We start from the raw sequence: 23,431 nt of genomic DNA on the forward strand, positions 1-23,431 counted from the left end.
GGCTTCAGGGGTACATGAACCAAGAACTTTCAGATGTACAAGCTGAGTTTAGAAAAGGCAGAGGAACTAGAGATCAAATTGCTAACATTTGTTTGGATTGTAGAGAAAGCAAGGGAATTTCAGAAAAACATCTACTTCCACTTCATAGACTACGGTAAAGCCTTTGTGTGGATCACAACAAACTGTGGGAAATTCTTAAAGAAATGGGAATACCAGACCACCTTACCTGTCTCCTAAGAAATCTGTATGCAGGTCAAGAAGCAAGAGTTAGGAACCGGACATTGAACAACTGACTGGTTCCAAACTGGGAAAGCAGTACATCATGGTGTATATTGTCACTCTGTTTATTTACCTTATATGCAGAGTACATCATGGGAAATGCCAGGCTGGATGAATCACAGGCTTGAATTAAGATTGCCAGAAAGAATAACAACAACCTCAGATACGCAGATGACATGGCAGAAAGTGAAGAGAAACTAAACAGCTTCTTGATGAGGGTGAAAGAGGAGAGTGAAAAAGCTGGCTTGAAACTCAATTTTCAAAAAAACTAAGATCATGGCATCTGGTCCCAGCACTTCATGGCAAATAGAAGAGGAAAAAGTGGAAGCAGTGACAGACTTTATTTTCTTGGGCTCCAAAATCACCGCGGACGGTGACTGCTGCTGTGAAATTAAAAGACTTGTTACTTGAAAGGAAAGCTATGACAAATGTAGCGAACGTATTAAAAAGCAAAGACATCACTTTGCTGACAAAGGTATGTATAGTCAAAGCTACGGTTTCTCTAGTAGTCATGTAAACATGTGAGAGTTGGACCATAAAGAATTGATGTTTTCAATTCTTTCAATTCTTTCTTTCAATTGATCGCCGAAGAATTGATGCTTTCAAATTGTGGGGCTGGAGAAGACTCTTGAAGAGTCCCTTGGACTGTGAGGAGAATAAACCAGTCAATCCTAAAGGAAATCAGTACTGAATGTTCATTGGAAGGACTGATGCTAAAGCCGAAGCTCCAGTACTCTGGCCACCTGATACAAAGAGCCAATTCACTGGAAAAGAGTTGGGAAAACATCTTTCCCTGGTGTTGGAAAAGATTGAAGGCAGGAAGAGAAGTGGGTGGCAGAAGATGAGATGGTTGGATGGCATCACCGACTCAATGGACATGAGCTTTTTTTTTTTTTTTTTTTTTAATGGACATGAGCTTGAGCAAACTCCGGGAGATGGTGCAGTCCATGGGGGTCACAAAGAGTCAGACACAACTTAGCAACTGATCAACAGCACTACACAAACAGTGTTCTATCTAAAGCATAATACTAAAAAGAAATTTCAAAGGGTAAGATAAAAATATAGAAAAACTTAGCTCTAATAATTTCTTCCCATACTCCAAAGGGAGGTTATATCCGTCCGAAGAATTTGGAAATTGATCTTGGAGATCACCATACTTCTATGGAAATTGTTTTGAGACAAAGGTAAACAGAATAGACTTGGTATAGCTCCCAGCACTGTGAACGACACAGAATACATGCCCAGTAAATACTGGTCCATCACAGATGTTAGAAAGCCTGCCTCTACACACACACTTCTCTCTACACATACGCTTGCACAAAGTGAGCTCTCAGTTCAGTCTCTCTTCCTCTTCAATCCCCAGCTTCCCCCAGAACAGATGGTACTCCACTTCATTTCCACATCACACAGTTGTTCATGAACTCTGCTCCTCTCTGCTAAAAGCCCTTTCTCCAAGGTCATCAATGATTTTGTGATGACTAAATGCATGGCTTTTTCCTACATCAAACCTCAACAACCTCCCAGATACCAATGACCTAGCTTCTTCTTCCCTTTGGTTCCCACTGAAAACACAATAGTCTGGCTCTCCTTTGAAGATCCATTTTCCTCCCTGTTCTTCCCTGGCTCCTTCTTTTGTCCCCTGAATGTCCCCTGGGGCTCTGCACTAACCATTCTTGCTTTCCTTCTCTAGTGAATGCTATTGGATTTACTTTTAAAATATATCCTGCAAACATCCCGCCTGTGTCCATGGCCAGACCCTGTCTTACATGTCATTATCTTTCTCAAGAACTAGAGCAAACTCCTCCTCACTGACCCCTTCGTGTTGTTGTTGTTTGGTTTTTTATATTTATTTATTCATTTATTGTTGGCTGAGTCAAGTCTCAGTCACTACACGGGGGCTTAGTTGCCCGTCAGCGTGTGGGATGTTAGTTCCTTCGTCCCCTGCATTGGCAGGCCAATTCTTAACCACTGCGCCACCAGGGAAGACCCTAGCACCCTCTTTGCCACTCTATTCTCCACACAGTAGTCAAGGCAAACTTCTCTTTTAAAATATATATTCTGGAAAAATAAATAAAATATAAAATACTGTTACTCTCCTGCTTGAAAGCCACCGTGCCCTCTTGTAAAGCCTAGACTCCCTATGTGGCCCACAGAGGCCCCAGGTGATCTGGGCCCTGCCTGCCTCTCCCACTTTACCTCATGCTGCCCACTCCCATCGGGGCTTCCCTGGTGGCTCAAACCAGAGTCTGCCTTCAGTGTGGGAGACCTGGGTTCGATCCCTGAGTCGGGAAGATTCCCTGAAGAAGGAAATGGCAGCCCACCCCAGTATTCTTGCCTGGAGAATACCATGGACAGAGAAGCAGGCTACATGGGGCTGGCAAAGAGTCAGACACAACTGAGCAACTGACACACACACCCACCCTCTTTACCCGCCATCACTCCCGTTCACCTCTCTCTAGACCCTTGGTGGTCTCCTTTTATTTTGACTCCTTCAAAAAAAAAAAAAATTTCATGTGTTACTGTGGCTCCTCTCCTGCCAGGAGCATCCTCCAGAGCTCTTCACAAAGTCGGCTCCTTATTGGTCAGGCTTCAGCTCACCCTCCCGACAACGCTGTTGTCTGGCACACAGTGGAAGCTCACAAAGTATCTGGTGGACAGATTCCTCCGTCTTAGTCAGACAACTCCAAACCTAAGTATCTGGACTCAGTCTCACCCTTCAGTGTTAGCAGCAATTTCCAAATGCCTGCTCGACAGCCAGACCTCAAATCTAGCACACCAAGGACACTTAAAACCAAACCCTTCATCTTTCCCAAACAAGTTCCTCCAATCTTCTGAAATTATATGGGTAACATAACCCACAATTTCTGCTTCAGGAATGTGTATTTCCCATTCGTTTGCTACACCTGTCCAAAATTCTAATCACCCATGAAAACCAAATTCAAATCTCACTTCATTCATTCACGTTTTCAATCAACCACTTATTCATTCAACAAATAGTTACTGAGTACCTTTTATGAGACAGACACTATGTTAAGATACCAGAAAGCAAAGCAGACCTACATTTATCTATTATATACCAGTCAAATAATCACACAAATATTTCATTATAAACTAGGAATTGCTATGAAGGAGAAAGTGCTATGAAGGAAAAGGAACTTTGACAAAACATAAGCGAGGCATCAAGAAACACTTCTTTGGTGATCTGCTGACTCAGAGAGATGTAATTCACAGGCTCCAGCCTGGAAGGTGGAGGCTGCCAGGCAAAGCTGTCATCAGCCAAGCCCTAGAAGCACGAGGACACCAGCAGGCCTGTTTTAAGGTACCTGCCATGCTTCTTCTTCGTTTCCCTGTTTATGTGGCTGCCCTAAGTCTTAGTTGTGGCATGTAGGAGCTTCAGTTGCAGCATGTGGGCTCTAGTTCCCAGACCAGGGATCAAACCAGGGCTCCTGCATTGGGAGCCAGATGTCTTAGCCACTGGACCATCAGGTAAGTCCCCACCTGCCGTTCTGCTTCATATGCTATACCTGCTCGATCGGTCTTGTTCCCTCCCCTCACCCCAGCCTCATTTTACTGACAGTTACCTGAGAGAAAGGACGCAGAATGTGTGAACACCTGCGGGAGATGCTGAGTCACATGTGTGATACCTAAGGAGACTGTGCTTATAAAAATCTCCCAGATGACTCTGACACGCAGCCGAGTTTGTAAAGTATACGCCCAAACTACCTACTCAATAAATATGTATTGATATAATTATCTCACTTAAAATCTATAAGTGTGGTCAATTGTTTCCAAAACTGACCACAATAATCCCAAGCATGCTGCATGCCCTTCTGCAGTGTGACTTTGACACTCTGCCCTGTAAGAGGTGGCGCCCATGTCCCCTCCCCTTGGATGTGGGCTACATTGTGTGACTTATTTTGACCAAAAAAATGGGGCAGAAGTCTCTGTATGAAACACGGGCCTAGACCTTAAGAGGTCCTGCAGCTGCACTGTGGCCCCCTGCGAAGCCAAACAGCACATGTAAAAGCCGCCCAGCCTGGATTAATGAATCATGAGAGGCCGTGAGAGAGAGGGACCTCAAGGAGGACAACCAAAATGTAGCAGCCAACAGCACCAAGGCCCAGACACGTGAGTGAAGTCATCTTGGATCACATCAGTGGAGCAAAGCGGTACGTCCTCCTCCTCTGAATTACTAACGCACTGAATCACAAACAAAATGTCATCTGAAGCCACCAAAAGTTTTAGAACGCTCTGTTACACAGTCATGGATAATTGACAGTCAGAAATTCAACGCTCTTTCAGCAGTCATTCAAAGGTTTCCCAACTTTGATGATCAAGAAACTCTTTCTCATATTCATTAAAATCACTCCTTCAATTGAAGCCCATTTCCTCTGAAATCTTTGAAGTACAAGAAGACCAATTAATCAAAATCCTCCTGGCAAAAACTATTCTTGTACTTGAAGACGGTAATCAGCCACCCCTCAGCTCTTGCTTCTCTAGGCTAAAATCTTTTTTTTTTTTTTTTTACATATAACAATAAGGACTTTTTCACAAACTTTTTAATTATTTTTATTCCTCTCTTAAGTATGGGAGGACCAAAATTGGATCCCACATGCCAGTATAGACCAGAGGTTATGTCCCAGCCCCTGATGGTTCCTCTTTTTATAATCAAATTCCACAGTCCCACATATGGCATGTTAGTCCCCCAAAAGTTGTGAATAAACATAATCATTTACTGGAATTAATGTGGAACTCCTTCTGTTCTTAACACTCAGCTTATCCCATTTTGTGATGACTCCCTTCACTCCTCAACCTGGTCTGACACTCCACTATTGAGTAGATTTTAATAAATTCTAGATATGTGAAGCACAACAGAAAAGCTTGGGAGGCTGGAGTGGGCGTACCATTCCTTTGGAACAAGGTCTCCAACCATGGTCCAGGCCTCTTCAAGGCCAAGCAGGCTCCAGGTACCTCCTCCATCCACCCTGAAGATGAAGTGACCTTACAAAAGGATAAGGCCTTCAGCACTCACCTACTGAGCAAAGGCTCCTTTTCTGTCCGGGCTTCCCTGGTGGTGCAGTGGTAAAGAAACACCTGCCAATGCAGGAGACGGGTTCAATCCCTAGGTCAGGAAGATCCCCTGGAGAAGGAAATGGCAACCCACTCCAGTATTCTTGCCTGGACAGAGGGGCCTGGCAGGTTACAGTCCCTGGAGTCACATGTATGGACATGACTTAGCAACTAAACAACAACCACCTTTTCCATAGAACCCAAGGTATATTTAACTATAAAGAGAGAAGCCAGGCGCTTACAGCAGTGTAAAGACATGTTCCCCTCTGAGTCTTACATGAATGTGTGCTTCAGTGTCAGAAGTGGCTTTATAATCACTGAGAAAACAAGCATAATAAAGCCTTCCCAATACAGGGTCTTATAGGTATCAAATAAAATGACACAAGGGAATAATTCTGTAAGGTACTATACTACTTAGGTGATGATCTAGAGCTAGGTTTCAGGAAGTCCTATCAATCTTCAAATTAATTTTGGATGGTTACCTGAGGGTTCCAGGTGACATATACGGAACAGGCACTATGGGCTCAAGTTCATTAAACAGGAACCAAAACCACGCTTTCTAACTAGAGAGCTTATGGATTTTCTAATACTGCCAAGTCTAATAAAGATGTTTAGGCTAGTGGTTTGACCTTGGGGATCTACTTCAGCCACTGTCTGATGGTGCTAAGCTTTAGGTCAAGGACCAGGTTCAGTGAAGGAATTCAACAATCCAGCAGAAGAGACAGGCTTTGCTGCAGAAGTTCAAATAAGGAAGAACTCTACCAGAGGAAGTCAGGGAAGGTGTAATATATGAACTACATCTCCCAGGGGATGACTAACTTTGCCTGTCAGAGAAGGAGGGACCCCCTAGGAAAAAGCAGTGTCCTAAAAGGACGTGGTACAATCAGGGACTGGAAAAATTAAAAAGTCAGTGAGGTTGGAGAAAGGAGAAATGGCCGGGAAAAGGAGAGGGAGGAAGATAAAACAAGTAAGAGTTAAGACTTCCCTGGTGGTTAAGAAAGACTCTGCCTTCTAATGCAGAGGGTATTGGCTTAATCCCTGGTTGGGGAGCTAAGATCCCACATGCTACAGAGTATACAGCCAAAGAGTAAAAAAAAGGAAAAGTAAATAAATTTTAAAAATTAAAAATAAAACAAGCAAGAGTAACAGGTAGGGTATGGTCAAACTGTAAAGGATTTTACCTCTCCAGCTAAGGAGGAAACAGGGACCCAACGCCACTCTGACATCCTGAGAATAAAAAGATTAGATTTGGCCTTTAGTAACACAACTTTCATAGAAGGCAATGGCACCCCACTCCAGTACTCTTGCTTTGAAAATCCCAGGGACGGAGGAGTCTGGTAGGCTGCAGTCCATGGGGTCGCTGAGGGTTGGACACGACTGAGCAACTTCACTTTCACTTTTCACTTTCATGCATTGGAGGAGGAAATGGCAACCCACTCCAGTGTTCTTGCCTGGAGAATCCCAGGGACGGCGGAGCCTGCTGGGCTGAGTCGGACACGACTGAAGCAACTTAGCAGCAGCAGCAACACAACTTTGGCAACAAGAAATGAGAAGTACTGGAGCAGAGGAAGATGCAGGGTGACATGACAAAAGCACATAAGGTCTGATAAAGCTCTGAATCAGAAGTTACAGAAGCAAATTCCTAGAGGCAAAGTATGTAAAATGTGACATCATTGTGTAAGAGCGGGCAGTATCTGTAACCCTGGCAGAGAGCAGGCCCTGCCTAAGAGTGTTCACACGCAAAATTTTAAGCTTCAGGGCTGGTTAAGCAAAATATCTAGTTTTTGACCTCTGATAAATGAAAGCAGTACAGGGGAATGAAGAAAAGACATACATCAAACAGCACTCCGATATAATCGAAAGGGTTGAGCAACTATAGACTTAGCATATTTAGAGACGTGAGGCATAAGGAGAATGAAAGAGGAGGGTCTGGTGCATATAATCAACAGACTTCAAACACACAGCAACATGAGCAGATAACAGATACTGGGGAGGGGAGAAAAATGACTTGTTCTATACATGTTGAATTTAAAATGGCTTTTGAATGACCCTGGTAGCTTTGAATGACCCAGCTGGACAGAGCCTGGCAAGATTTGTCAAGCTGGTATTACTTAGTCATAAAAAGGAACGCACTTGACTCAGTAACTAATAAGGTGGATGAGCCTAGAGCCTGTTATACAGAATGAAATAAGTCAGAAAAACAAATAACGTATATTAATGCATGTATGTGGAATCTAGAAAGATGGTACTGATAAACCTATTTGCAGGGCAGCTATGGAGATGCAGACATAGAGAACAGATTTGTGGACACAAGAAGGGAAGGAGAGGGTAGGACAAACTGAGAGAAGAGCACTGAAAACTATGTATGCAAAATTAGATAGCAAGTGAAAATTTGCTATAAGACACAGGGAGCTCAAAGCCAGCACTCCATGACAACCTGGAGAGATGGGATGGGGTAGGAGATGGGAGGGAGGTCCAAGAGCGAGGGGACGCACGTATACCTATGGCTGATTCATGTTGGTACATGGCGGAAACCAACACAATATTGTAAGGCAATTATCCTCCAATTAAAAACAAATAAAAATTTTTTAAAAAAGACTTGTCAAGTTGGAAGTAAGGATGTGAAGTTTGGGAGACACAGCTGGGCTGGTAAGGCACACCGAGGACAGACAGCTGAATTCATGGACCTATCTGAGGTCTTTAGAGGAAGCGGGCGGGAGAAGAGGGAAAAGAAACCCAAGACAGAGCCCTGGAGCATCTCGACATTTATAGACTAACCAAAAGAAAATGAGAATAAACAATGGAAGGATGCTCTGGAGCCTCAAAGCCACAGGAAGAGGGTTGCTGGGGGCGGGATAAAAAGAATGGTTCGACAGTGCCAAATGGTAGGCAGAGATTAAGTGAGATGGAGGCTGAAATCAGGACCAGGACACTGGGTCTGGAAATTAGGAGTTTCCTTGCAATCTTCAGGAAAACAGCAACAGGGTGATGGGGACAGAAGTCAAAGTAAACAAAAGAGTTGCTAACAGGATCAGAGCTGAGGAAGCTCAGTGTAGGTTCATGGTCATGCTCCCCTACCTGAGAACCAAACCTGTGCCAAGCACACTGGATATAATTCTAACAAAATTGGTGCTGCTTTTCAAACATATCCTGTGATAGAGGGAAACACAGGGTTCTCCTGAGCACTCACCCAGTCTTGGTGAGTAAGAGGAGACTTCCCAGAAGTGCTTTCCAGGCTAGAGCCAGTTGGCCGGCTTATGCTGGGTCAGGGTGTCTCAGAGAGGGCTTGCTTTTGCAAAGGCCTGAAGTAAAAGAGAACACAGACCCTGCAGGGGTAACTGCAAGGAGCAGGGGCAAACTTGAAGAGGCGGATGGATTACTGCCCAGTGATGAGGCTGGAGCTCTATGAAGTTGAGAGGTGAAGAACAGGAAGGAAATCGGGCAGCAGTCTGAACAGTGCGGGAAGAGGGGAGGTTCTTCGTAACACGTTGGAAACGGCCTGCTAAGATCGTGTTCTCTACAATTCAGTAGTCTCGGTCAGTAAGCAGAAAAGCAAATGTGTCTGCCCCTCTCTAACAATGGGTTATTGTGACTAAACTATTTCTTACAAGACACAGAAAGAACAGAGAATACCAGAGCAAAAGACAGATAAAGCTGTAAACCTAACATTTTTTATTTCTCTGAGGTTATATAAAAAATGGTCTTATTAGGTCCAAAACCACATCCCAAACAAAATGAAACTTTTCCCTCACGTCCCCTCCGAAGAGCTCAAGGACTGACTTTCAGACAACCAAATCAATCTGGTGTTGACTCACATGTGAAGACTAAGGCTCACTCCAGTTTCTGCTGCAGCTCGGTCTAGCTCATGACACTCAAGAGAAAAGAGTCTGGGGTTACCTGCTTTTGCCTATTTCAAAACATGGCCAGGGCAGCCAGCCAGCTGCCTCTGGTTCCTGCCGCTGCTGAGGTCTTGAGCCCTGTTGAGATGAGATCATCTCGGGAGCCAACAGCAGCGGCTTTCAGGCAGTGAATGGTGCTGCCTGGGGACGTATCTTTGGTAAGCAAGATTGCAACAGAGCAGGCGGTTTACCCAGGGCAGTGCTGACTCATGCCAGGCAAGACTCTATTTCCCAAACAACTCAGCCTGAGCCAACCGCAATCAACTGCAACCCAGAAAAGAAGAGGTGCCCCACTGATTCTTTTTTTAAATATAAAGCCGGTTATCAGGAGGCAGGTGGACCTATTCCCAGGCTGCTGATCATCAGGGAAGCTCCTGCAGCCAGTCACCTTCTGAAATTTCACCTGAAAACAGCCTCGGGGCTCAGGACAGCAAGATTACTGAAATTCTGCAGATTACCCCAAGAAGCTGATAAGGAAGTCACTTCACGTTTACAAATTGGAGCATCTGGGTCAGAGGACTGAGGGAACGTGCCCAGTTAGGGCTAGCTGGTCAAATCATTAGAGTGAATTTTGTCAGTTCTGACCAGGCTCGTTGCTCCTTCCCCACCAGGCCTTCTTTGACCCCTCTGACTCTGGAGACAACTCATGTTCTCTAATTAACACAGATACACGGGAGGGTTGTTGTTGTTATTGTTGTTTAATCAGCAGCCACATATTCTCTATGCTAAAGCTAAATTATCCACCATCACACCTACTAGATGTTTAAGGAACCATAGGAGGCTATGAAAATCACATTAACACTTACTTCTAAAAGAAAAAAGAATCCTTAAATTTATGGCAAGTCTCATTTATTGGTCAGCTTATTAAAAAAAAAAATGGATTCTAGAACAACTGGCTCATCAACAGCTATTAATTATTATTGAATTTACCCTGACAGGCTAGAACTGGCAGTGGTGCTAGAGAAAGAAAACAAAAGATGAAGTCCTTGCTTCCCCTGTGTGTTCACTTGACAAGAAAGAAACCAGAGTTCACATCAGATCCTTCTGTTCCCTGCTCCAAATTTCCCATAGTCATCAGCTATTCCTCAGCATGGACTCTCAAAGCCACCACACCTAGCCTTGTTCATCCCGTCAGGTAGGTCTCTCAAGGCATCGGACTCTGTAGCTGCCAATCCAGTCTGTCCTTCAGTAAACGTTAGGATTCATTAAAATGTACACATAGATTGTCAGAATTAGGGTTTCAAAAACTATGCTATTTAATCCAATTCCTTTTCACGGAGCTAGTTAACAAAAAAAAAAAAGTATTTATCCAACTCAATGTCCCTTAATTACATTATTCCAGCAGGATAACCATGCTGGGCTTTTAGAAGGTTTTATAAAATGTTCCCTCCTTTATTTCCTCCCCCTCAGTGTTCTCCTTTTTTCAGAAAATAGCTGTGTTTAAAGAAGTTTTCCTACAATATGTGTTAATTAGTCTTTCCAATGACAGAAGCATCTTTACAGCGGTCGACAGCCATTATCTCATGGACCACACTTTAAAACATATTTCTGTCGTGGACGATAAGTCATAAACATCCTAAGATGGAGTAGCTCTCAAGGTACACAGAGTAGAGACAAATACGGAAACAAAGACAGAGGACTGTTAGACGCTCTGACTCACTCTGTATCAGCAAACTTTAAATGAGGAAGGGAAAGTCCAGATGGTTCTGTGCCCAGGAAATAAATGTAAACGATGTGAGGAGCAACAGAAGCATGGGAACTTCCTAATTCTAAGATAAGCACCGCTCAGCAGGTGAAGAGGGCCGTCTCAGATTACCCTTTCCCTCTGTGGGATTCTGCACAGTTCTGAACAGTTCCCCCAAATATAACCACACTCCATCCGCGTTCCCTCTTTTTATCGGGAAAGGCTGAGAATTACAGATGGACAACTTTAAAAAGACACTACATTTGGACTAATAGCTTCAGGCACTTGAGATTTTGTAAGGTTAAATGGAAACTCTAAGAATGTGAGACTGGGGGACCTCCCTGGCCATCCAGTGCAGAGGGCATGGGTTTGACCCTGGTCAGGGAGTGAAGATCCCACATGCTTCATGATCAAGGAAACAAAATATAAAACAGAAGCAATAAAGACTTTTAAAAAATGGTGCACATTAAAAAAAAAAATCTTAAAAAAAATGAGCATATGAGACTGTGTGAGAAATAAGCAAGATAATTGTGGCTTTGTGCTTAAGTTCTTTCAATATACTATCTTAAAATTCAGAGCAAAAAAAGTATATATATAAATAAAAAATAAAACCCAAACAAGTAATTCAGCACCCAAGGCACTATAGGTTTACTTCTGATGTGTAGTCATAAGAGATATTTAATATATGCATGTGTGTATGTATGCATTTGTGTGTATATACATATACACACACACTCTCTCTCTGCAAACATCCTACCCATTGTTTTATGTGAACAGAAATATGTAATGTCATTTATAGCCCACCTTTGGTTTTTTTTTCTGATAGATCTTAACATTTTAAACAAGCAGGTGTCAAAAGAATTTAAAATACTCATTTCTTAGGATTCTGCACTCTTCCAAATCCATAGAAAGTTACCAAATATGTACAAAAAGATATAGAGGGGAACTGAAATGGGAGCAAATCAAGGAGGTATTTTAACTTTATCAGTGTTTGAATGCTCTTTTTACAACAAGCATATATTCAAATATTCCTCAGCTAATTGCTGAAGAATTGATGCTTTTGAACTGTGGTGTTGGGGAAGACTCTTGAGAGTCCCTTGGACTACAAGGAGATCAAACCAGTCAATCCTAAAGGAAATCAACTCTGAATATTCATTGGAAGGACCGACGCTGAGGCTCTAACACTCTGGCCACCTGATGGAAGAGCCGATTCATTAGAAAAGACCCTGATGCTGGGAAAGATTGAAGGCAGGAGGAAAAGCGGAGGACAGAAGATGAGATGGTTGGATGGCATCACCGACTCACTGGACATGACTTTGAGCGAACTTTGGGAGATAGTAAAGGACAGGAGAGCATGGCGTGTTGCGGTTCATGGGGTCCCAAAGAGGCAGAAACAACTGGGCAACCGAAAAACAAATTTAAAATCCAGTTTAAAGTTTTAAATTGTTTACTGTTTACAAACTACTTGAATCTTTTCCCCTTCTCTTTCCTCTCCACGCACCCCTTTCACCTGCTTCCCCATTTCTGGCGTCCTAAGTAATACTGCACATTTCCTCTTTTTAACAAAATTAATCTTATTTATGTCCCCATCCTTCTATTTTTTCCCCCACATCCTTTTACCAATTGAGAAGACAGTGAATTGATAAACCAAAATTTCCAGGAACCAGTGGCTTTCCTACTTTGTTGATGATTAGAGACATTGACAAATTCTAATCCTGGATGTTTAGGAATCTCATAACTCCCCCCCTTTTTTTTCTTTAGAGTACCTACTCTTCAAAAAAGACAATGAATGTCAACCAAATAGCAATCATCTAATAAATCACAGAAATTAAGCATGAAAAATGAAGAGGACTTGAGGATACTTAAGAATCAACTCTAGGGGTACTTGGGAATCAACAGGGGTGCTTACTGAAAAGTTATCACTTCCCAATCCAGTCTCTCAGATACTCTGAATTAGCAGAAGTGGAAGGAGGCCCCAGAACGGGAATGTTTAGTAAGCATCTCCCTTTCCTAAGTGACTCTGATACAAACAGCCCTTGGGTCATGTTTTGAGAGACAGGTCATAGTTCTGTTCCTCAAGCGCTGTAAAATAAAGCGTGTTTCCTTTGGTAGTATTGTTACCACTCCCTCCCCCAACCCCCGACCCCCACCAAAGACCCCCAAACTGAACAGGAATCACACAGAGCAGGTCTTAGACATTAGTCCCCTCACCCACAAGAACCATCAAGAATATAACAACTGGACTTCCCTGGTGGTACAGTGGATAATAATCTGCCTGCCAATGCAGGTGTTCCATCCCTGTTCCTGGAAGGTTCCACATGCCTCAGAGCAACTACTGAGCCTGCGCATTCTAGAGCCCATTCTCTACAGCAAGAGAAGCCACTGCAGGGAGAAGACCATGCCGAGAGAGCAGAGAGCAGGCCCTGCTGGCCACAACTAGAGAAAACCCGTGCACAGCAACGAAGACCCAGCATGGCGAAAATAAATAATTGTTTTAATAAGACTATAAAACAACTGTATTTATTTTGGATCAGTATTTTCTTCAAGCCTCCAGAGGCAATTATCCTAACTACTCTTAAGGATCTTCGCTGTCACCCACAGCCCTGTTAGACGGGGACGTTTTCACACCTGGGATGCAATACAAGAGGCTTAATGGAATTTTTACAGCTGTGAAAATTAAAGTTCACTTGGCTCAACAGAACAGTCAAATACAACAAAGGAGAAAACCTCCCTGAAGGCATGGGTTGAAAGGAGAGGCTTTCAATTTTCTGATGAGGCAGTTTTGCCCAGAAATTCAAACCATGAGGTGCCAGAGAGCTCATATGTCTTGCAAGTACCCAGATGCCAACTTATCACCACAGCATCAGCCGTCGCAGGCCTTCTGTAACGTTTGGAAGCACAACCCTGTGGGATAAGATGGCCTCTCCTGGGAGTCAGAGACTGTCGCCACAGCAGGGATCTTTCCATCTTGGGGCCAGAAGGACCAGGCAGTCGGTCCCTTTAATCTTTAAAGAGCCACTTTAGCGTCTGGATATAGGGCCCGACACTGAATGAGGCTCAACCCGCTGGCTTCACAGCACTGTGCTACAAAACCACCCGCGAGCTGCAGGAGGGTGTGGATGCAGGCCAAGCCTGTCCCCGCGGGTACAGCTCCCACAGTCTGTTCTATAATGTAATCTGGGCACTTTATTATCCACTGCGGCGTAATACTTCAAAGGACAGGAAGGTATCCGATACCAAGGGCGCTGCAACTGCCTGCCTCGGGCACAGTGAAATACCGGGACTGAAAGAGGAGCAAGACCACAGGAAGGAAGACTCCAAAGCTGACGGGACACAGTCTGACGACCTGACGACAAGACTGGGAGAAAGGAAGTCTGCGACGTGACCAAACTGCTATCCTGGACAGCTCTCCTTAGAAACCTGGCAACACAAATCTTGGACATCACTGGATGGGTGTAATTTTCTATACAAAGCTATTTCTTAATTTTTTTTATCCCGCTGAGCTGCTAATACAGAAGAAGGGCAGGGAGAAGGCCCCTGTCATCAAACTCCATCACCTAAGCAACCCCAATAGCTTCATAATGAAGTGACTGGTAAACTCATGTCCTATTCCCCAGGAGCCACCCTCTCAGAACAAAGATCCTATAATTGAACTTTGAAGATTTCCTTAATTCACAACTCTTTTTTTTTTTTCTTTTAAAGATATTTTTTGGGAACTTCCCTGCTGGTTCAGTGGCTAACACCTGGGTTCGATCCCTGGTCAGGGAACTAGACCCTACATGCCTCAAGGAAGACTGAAGATCCTGCAGACCAGTACTAAGACCCAGTGCAGACAAATAAACATCAAAAAAAAAAAAGATTCTCTTGATGTGGACCATTTTCAAAGTCTCTATTGAATCTGTTACAATATCGCTTGCTTTATGGTTTGGTTCCTTGGCTCTGAGGCACGTGGGATCCTAACTGCCTGAACAGGGATCAACCCCCACTCCCTGCATTGGAAGGCAAAGTCTCAACCAGTGGACCTCCAGCAAAGTCCCCAGATTTCTTATTTACTCTGTAGCTCTGGATTCGTCTCTTCCCCAAATACACATCCACATATTCTCTCTCTCTCCTTCCCCTGCCCATCCTCTTCTCATTCTGTCTCTCCTTGCTCATGCTCTGCCTCCACTAAGTCAAACTTCCTAAATTTTTCACCCGGGTTTCCACTAAAAATTCCACCAGATAAAGTTACCTTCCTTCAGCTTCCTAAGTCTAGAGGACCTTTGTTGACACGTGATTCATCTGGATGGGTGATTGCTAAGCCATGCAGATGAGATTACCTGTTCACCTACAGTTACCCTTCATACTGGCTTCTGTAGGCTATGGAAATAAAAAGGGTAAGACTTCACAGCCCGAACGTCCCATCAAGGTAAGCAAAGTAATGGAAGAGGCAGAGAAGACAGAAGGAGAGGTTTCAAAACAAACACCGAGTTGCACATCTCACAGCACTTAAGAAAGCGCTCCATCTGACCAGGAGCCAGAGTGGACAGATACCCAGAGGACTGCACACTCTCTTAATGGCTACTGCACTCACAGGTCTTGCTTCCCTCAAGGCTCTGCAAGAGACCACATTAAGTCAGACTTGCACTATTTACAACAGACTGGGGAGACAGAGCCCAACACCTAGAATTCTAAGGATTTACTTGCAAATAAAGCCACACACTTATTTCAATTCAAACTCAAGGAGTAAAAGACATTATTTGGGTCTTTCAAAGTTATCACTCTCATCTTATTTACAATAAAACAAAAGGAGTTAGAGAAAGGAACCCAAAGTTTTGTGGTGGCTCAGACGTCTGTTTGCAATGCGGGAGACCAGGGTTCAGTCCCTGGGTTGGGAAGATCCCCTGGAGAAGGAAATGGCACCCCACTCCAGTATTCTTGCCTGGAGAATTTCATTGACGGAGGAGGCTGGTAGGCTACAGTCCATGGGGTCGCAAAGAGTCGGACACAACTGAGCAACTTCACTTATTCACTTGAACATTTAAAAAAGAATCACAGGGCAAAATGCCCACAACATACCATCCATGGAGGGGGGTGGGGGGATCAGTACAGGCAGCAGGTGGAGAACACACACAGAATACATACATACATATAGAGAGAGACACAAAACACAGTTCAAAAGCCTAGAGCCACTCAATAGGAGTTACTTTCGGGAGGGGTGAAGGTTTACTCTCTGTTTCCTACATACACTTTTGTGCAATTTTAGTACTTAAATGAGCAGCGTAAGCTAATTAACATTATCAGAAATGAAGTAAATAAAGTTCCTGAGATCACTGGACAAAGAAAATGAAATTTGAAGGACAAATTGTTCAGAACAATTTGAATAAGTTCTTAGGGCCATTCTGGGCCAAATTTTCAGCATATTTAAGGCTGCGTTCACTGGGGTAAACCTGTAAAGAATTAACCAGAATTCAGTGTTGGGACAGCAGTTGGTTCGTTCATTTGTCATTCTGAGGCAGATGCAGAGATGTGCCAAGTCCTGCCAGGTAAGGGGGAATGTGAGTCTCATGCTCATGGTCCATGCCTCCCCCAAGGTTAGTCTTGGTTAGTCTTCCCTCTCTTGAGGACACCAAAGTGAAAGTGAAAGTCACTCAGTCCTGTCCAACTCCTTGCGACCCCATGGATTTTACAGTCCATGGAATTCTCCAGGCCAGAATACTGGAGTGGGTAGCCTTTCCCTTCTCCAGGAATCTTCCCAACCCAGGGATTGCACCCAGGTCTCCCACACTGCAGACAGATTCTTTACCAGCTGAGCCACCAGGGAAGCCCAAGAATACTGGAGTGGGTAGCCTGTCCCTTCTCCAGCAGATCTTCCCAACCCAGGAATCAAACTGGGGTCTCCTGCATTGCAGGTATGGATTCTTCACCAGGGCAGAGGATTAAAAAGGTCAACAGACCACTGACCACTGTCCTGAGACACAGCCACACGGAGGGCTAACCACAACTCAAAAATCTCTGCTCTCTGTCAATCAAATCAGTTTTACAAGCAATCTGATGAATTTAAAAACCAGATATGCTACTTGTTTTAAAAAGTTTAAAAATGGGAACAATACCAAATGCTGGCAAGGATGCAGAGAAACTGGATCTCATACTCTGCTGGTGGGACAGACTGTAAAATGGTACAGTGCTGGGCAAAATAGTTTGGTAGTTTCTTTAAGAGACTAAACATATACTTACTCTGAGACTCAGCAATTACAGTCCCGGGCACTTAACCCAGAGAAATTAAAACCTGTATCCACACAAATACCTGTATACAAATGTTCATAATGGCTTTATCTGTAACAGCCCCAAACTGGAAACAACTCAAATGCCCGACAATAGGTAAATGGTTAAAAAAAACTGTGATACATCCAAGGCATAGAACACAAACTTATGGCTACCAAAGGGGAAAAGGGGCGAGGGAGAGATAAATTAGGAGTTTGAGATCAGCAGATACAAACTACAACATGTAAAATAGATAAAACAAGGTCCCACTGCACAGGGCACAGAACTATATTCAGTATCTTGTGATGAACCATAATGGAAAAGAATATATACATATATATATATATACACACACACACACACACACATATATATAAGCTGAATCACTTTGCTGTACACCAGAAATGAAAACAACATTGTAAGCCAACTATACTACAATTTAAAAAAAATAGTGACCCATCCATACTACTTAGGCTATTTAGCAATAAAAAGCATTATTAAATACAACTAAATACAACTTGGATAGAAGGCGTCATGCTAAGTGAAAAATGCCAATCTCAGAATGCCACATGTTGTTACAATTCCATTTCCATAACATTTCAGAAAGGATAAAATTATAGAGATAGAGCACAGATTACTGCCAAGGCTTAGAGATGTTGGGGGAAAGGGACGTACGTGACTATAAAGGTGCAATTACTAGTCCAAATATCCAACCACTATGGGGAAATAAGGAAGGCGAATCGTTTGTAAGGCAAGTGTATTTCATATTATTCTGCTGTCCCTTCGACCCAGAAATAAAAAAGAAAAAAAGATTCTTTAAGTGTGGGTTGGTTGCTGGCTCAACCATTTGAAGTGTATCTCAGGTGCTGCCTGTGCCCCATCCCTCCCGGGGCTTTATCAGAGCTTCCCCGGGGCCAGAAGCAAAGAGCCAGGAGGCAGCAGAGGCTACCCACGCAGAGTGAACTCTCACCGCAATTTCAGCTCAGCGTGCGGCCCAAAGTGCCCTGCTTGAACTCAAAAGCACCAGAGAACTACAGCAATTAGACAAACTGTGAAAGATGTGGTTACCAGATCGGGTAGGCACCCCACATGGGACAGGCTTCTCACTACAAATAGCCTTTGCTACAAAAGTCTCTAAAACATGAGGGTGAGGTTGGTGGAAAAAATGTCAATGATGCTTCCTCTGTGATTCTCTCAGCCAGTTATCACATGTATAGAAGCAGGACATACGCCTCAAAGGACACAAGCCTCAAGCTCAAAATTTTACTTTCTGTGCTCATCTGGGCTTCTTCCTGAAAGTGACCTACCACCATTACTCCACCATCACTTACAACACAAGAACCCTTGGGGTAAAATTAGACATAAGGAGAAGTACTGGATGGTTATAACGACCCAAGTCCTCCGTAGGTGGGCACACAGCCCAACAACATGCTATTCTACTGAACAGTCACTAACTAGGAAAGAAAAGGCCCAGGGAATCAATAGTCTCATCATAACCACCCCCTACCCATCCCCACCCCAGTGAGAAAGACGGAGTTTGTTCTAGAGATGCTTAAAGGAAAAAAAAGCCGGACTTAACTTAGACACACGTAGTACCATTCTCCCATTTCTAGGTCTCCCAACTAGGCAGGAACAACCATCGACATTCTGGAACCAGAAACACAAATTGTTTCCCAAAGTGTTAAACAATGCTTGTCCAAAGGCCCCAGTAGAGCTGGCAGTTTAGACAGCTGTGCTAGGAGCCACAGAAGCTGCATTTTGTAACTAGTACTGCTTCTGAACAATTGAAACTTTCTCCAGAGCAAAGTCCAAACACAGGGAGCAGTGTTCCTCGCAAACATCCAAACAGTTCCATTATTGTTTAACCACCAAAATAACAGCCCTAATCATCTATCAAGTTTGACATTTCATCCAACCAAGCAATTAAACCAGGACGCAACCCATGGATGGAGAGGTTTTCCCCCCTCTCCCCGCTCCAAATCAACACTCATTTTTACATTATGGCCACAAAAACTAATCACGCTTGCTCCTATTTATAAAAGGGTTCTAAAAACCAAGCACTCTGAAGTGCCTCAAAGAAACGGCACACCCTTAAACATTTTCTTGTACCTTATAAAAATATTAGTTGGCAATAGACTGGATAAGCACTTCACAAAGCTGGTCCTTCACCACAGTTTCAGAAGCACTAGCTTTTCACTTACAAAAATGCCAACTGCGTCATTTATTGTTCTGAAGGAATCAGAGCATTCTTGCCCTATTCTACAGCTTCAGATTTAAGGGCAATTAGAGAAATCAATGTGCTTTCCAGGTGGCGTGGTGGTAAAGAATCTGCCTGCCAAGCAGTTTCGATCCCTGGGTTGGGAAGATCCCCTGGAGAAGAAAAGGGCAACCCACTCCAGTATTCTTGCCTGGGAAATCCCATGGATAGAGGAGCCAGGCGGGCAACAGTCCATGGGGTTGCAAAGAGTCAGACAAACACGACTGGGCATGCACACACAGGTGAGGAGAAACCAATAAGGAGGTACACCCTGGTGTAATCTCATGGAAACAGTACCCACTTAGACTCAACAGACCTCATTGCTGGTCTGCAAGATCCAACTAACGGAGACTCTAGGTGAACTGGAGATTTTTTTTTACTTCCCTATGCCTTGAATTCCTCCTCCACAGAATTTTTAAAGGCAGCCCCCCAATATCGGCATTTCTCAACATTGTTCATTTTTTTTAATGTGTGGTTCCTTCTGACAGCAATACTTTTTTCAAGTGTGGGCTGCAGATAAGCTACATCAGAATCCCCAGCTTCATTCCCAAATTCCCAGATTCTATAGCTGTGGGCTAGCAACCAGGAAACAGCAGTTTTTATAGGGACCCGACAGCAGTTTTCATAAGTAACAGGAGACTCTGATACTTACGAAAACTCTGATCTACTGCAATAATAATCTAATGCCTCTAAGAATTTTTTTTAAAAAGGTCACGATTTGAGTGTAATCCCTGATAAATTACTTTAGGTAAAAAGTATTTTTTAAATCAGTATATTAAAACTTACAGAAAGCGGACTTCCCTGGTGACTCAGGAATGAAGAATCCACGGGTTCCATCCCTGATCCAGGAGAATCCCACATGCCAAGGAGCAACTAAGCCCGTGCTCCACAACTACTGAGCCTGTGCTCTAGAGCCCAGGAACCGCACCTATTGAGTCCGTGTGCCACAACTACTGAAGTCCTTGCACCCTAGGGCCTGTGCTCTGCAACAGGAGAGGCCACTGCAAAAAGAAGCCCCTGCAACCCAGCTAGACAGTGGCCCCCACTCGCAGAAACTAGAGACAAGCCCATGCAGTCATGAAGACCCAGCACAGTCAAAATTAAAAAAACAAAAAACTTACAGAAATCATATTTTAACATGCTTTTATATCAGTAATACGTAGCAACAAATTTCAACTTTTCCCCATTAGGGGGAAAAAAAATGCTGTTTGGTTGGGAAGACCAAATGTATATTAAGATACATGTCAACATTTACAGGCTATGGTATCAAGATCTGCTTTCTTGACATGATACTCAGAACTCTCAAATTGTACCAGTCCCCTTCCAAACAAAACTAGTGACTTATTTTTATGTCTGTGCTGTTTCTGAAAACCTGAGAAGAGAGATTTCAGGCAGCTATTTCTGAGCGTTTCCACAAATAACAGTGCAGGTGTGGATAGCTGGTATCTCAAAAACCAAATCAGATGTAAATGTCAATGTATTTTCATTTTTAATATTAGTTTTGGTAGTACAGGAGACATGGTGATGTGCTGTACAGAAAAGTTTATTCAGACAAATAAAATTTAGGAACCTGATGACGAGCATCTGGGGATGAAGCTGCAGAAGTATCTGCTGCTGCTAAGTAAGTCGCTTCGGTCGTGTCCGACTCTGTGCGACCCCATAGACGGCAGCCCACCAAGCTCCCCCGTCCCTGGGATTCTCCAGGCAAGAACACTGGAGTGGGTTGCCATTTCCTTCTCCAATGCATGGAAGTGAAAAGTGAAAGTGAAGTCACTCAGTCATGTCCTGGACTGCAGCCAACCAGGCTCCTCTGTCCATGGGATTTTCGAGGCAAGAGTACTGGAGTGGGGTGCCATTGCCTTCTCCGGCAGAAGTGTCTAATACCCCACGAACTGGCTGGTTCACGTCACTATTCCTCAAGCTGCCAGTCTGCAACTCTGTCACCAGTTAGACAGCTGGGAAACACTGAACTAGATCAATGGGCGTGGGAGTGATGACTCAGAGTCACCTGGAGTGCTGGGTCCAACCATATGGTGAGGGAGGTAGGGAGGGCGGCCGTGCCCTTGTCAAGCCCTCTGGAAGCACTGGGGTAGTCCCTCCCCACCCGCTCTGCAGCAAACACTGGCCAAGGTAAACTTCAGATGTGACACAGGATGACTATGCAGGTTTTTCCATCGGTATAGGACAAAATGACCAAGAATGGCACCTAAATCTAATCATGCTCAAGAGGTAGAGAGTCAGACAGACGTGAAAGAAGGCCCAAGAATTCTCCTAGTCCCTCAGTTATTCCCACCCCACGCTCCCAGCACAAAATTTTAACCCCTAACTGTTCCTCTGCACCTCCATAAAGTCCAAACTGCCCAAACCACGGCTGCTGGTCCGCAAAAATCATTCCCGAGGCAATCCTCCCTCTTCCTGAGAGACATTCTTGATTAAGGATTCCTCAAACTGGCTGAACAAAGCTGCACCCACTCTCTCCAAAGCCCTGGAAAACACTCCACTCTTTCCCCAAATCAGAACACTCCTTTCATCCAGCATTTTCAAATAAAGGCTCACCCTCTAGTGGATCTTCTTCCATGCCTTGAAGATAATAATTCAGCATGATCAGGAGATGTAATTCACTGGCTAAGGAACCACTGACTCAAGACCCAGGAAAAGGTTGGAAGACAACCTAAGATAAGGTCTGGTTATTTCTAAAGCAGATATCTTAATCAGGAAGAAAGTTTTGTTTGTTTGTTTGTTTTAAAGGGGGGAGGGGGAAGTGGAATTCACAGAAATTGCTGGAGGGACAAGAAGCTTTCTTATTGTATAAAATATACTGATTCATATGCCTTATCAGGACTAAGACTGGAAAGATTTTTCAAAGTAAACAAGAAAAAGCCGGGATGGGAGAGGAGGCTGCTCTATTTCCTTAAAAAAAGCTTTTCTTCTAAATCTTTTAACATAATCCAGCAGTTGGAAACAAACAATAGCGCTGATTACCAACTAATTACGTTTAACCACTGGGGGTGGGGGTGGGGGCAGCAGAGGCTCCAGTAGGCCTAACTTCCTGTAAATTTCAGGATGCCTAGGCAGTATTTCATCAAAGTGGATCACGACAGTTAAAATGTTTCAGCAAATCAATCTGGCTCCAAGTGGTCCAAATGGGGTAGGCTTCCCCTACCCTGAGAACTGGCCTGGTGGAAACAAACGGTTGTCCTAGGAGACCTGACCACTGCATGCATGCTCAGTTGCTCAGCCCTGTTCCTCTCTTTGTGACCCTATGGACTGTAGCCCGCCAGGCTCCTCTGTCCATGACCACTCACTCCACAACCCAGAGATAATGAAGCCGTGTTCTTACATGCCGTTCTAGAAAAACCATGTGAAGGTCAACCTAGGAGATGTAGGCTTAATCTGTAGCACTGGAGAAGAGGCAGCTTTTAAAAGTCAAGTAACACCAGCTCAAAAAAATTCTGTAAAGTTCAAATTCAGCACATGCGTGCTAAAAGAGGCTGAGAGAGCCAAAAGATTTTGCTTATCTTTTTACAGGAGAGGACAATGGAGAAATTACCAGACCAACGTCACTTTCCATTCAGAAAAAAAAAAAAGTTAGCAGGCTTAACTGAGATAAAAACCTTCATAGGTCATAACTCCATGAAATCAGCAGCCTAGTGAGAATCTCTCCAAGAACGCTGTAGGAAATTAAGTGCGGATTAGCGTAATTAAATGTAAAGTCTCCTTGAGAGCGACTTCTGCTCCTGAAGACTACAGCCATCCCTGTGAAACGCATCACAGCCTTTTCACTTTCACATCAGGTCTGCACACGCTATGATCTAAAAAGAAGAGAGTGGTGATTTGAGGAGAGAATTAATACAGCTTATCAGAGAAAACCACTCCATTCTCTAGTCTTCGCAAAAGTTCACACGCTCATGTAATGTACTGTAACTGTAATATACTTAGGGGTTTTCAAAAATTACACACATTTCCTCAAAAGAGATATAGTAAAAAATAGAATCACGG

At 43.7% G+C, this 23,431-nt stretch overlaps 1 protein-coding gene across 4 annotated transcripts in view; it reads right to left on the reverse strand.

Moving 5' to 3' along the window:
• RFFL (ring finger and FYVE like domain containing E3 ubiquitin protein ligase) overlaps positions 1–23,431 on the reverse strand; it is a 76,182-nt gene that overhangs the window by 47,000 nt on the left and 5,751 nt on the right. The window contains exon 1 of one of the 4 annotated variants that reach the window (XM_025281080.3): positions 9,165–9,189. The exons of the other annotated variants lie outside the window; for them this stretch is intronic. The gene's annotated coding sequence lies outside the window, so the exon portion shown is untranslated. Of the gene's footprint in view, positions 1–9,164; positions 9,190–23,431 lie in introns of those variants that run through there. 4 annotated transcript variants of the gene reach the window in all.

Source organism: Bubalus bubalis, chromosome 3 (assembly GCF_019923935.1).
Source record: "Bubalus bubalis isolate 160015118507 breed Murrah chromosome 3, NDDB_SH_1, whole genome shotgun sequence".
NCBI classification, from domain to species: Eukaryota; Metazoa; Chordata; class Mammalia; order Artiodactyla; family Bovidae; genus Bubalus; species Bubalus bubalis.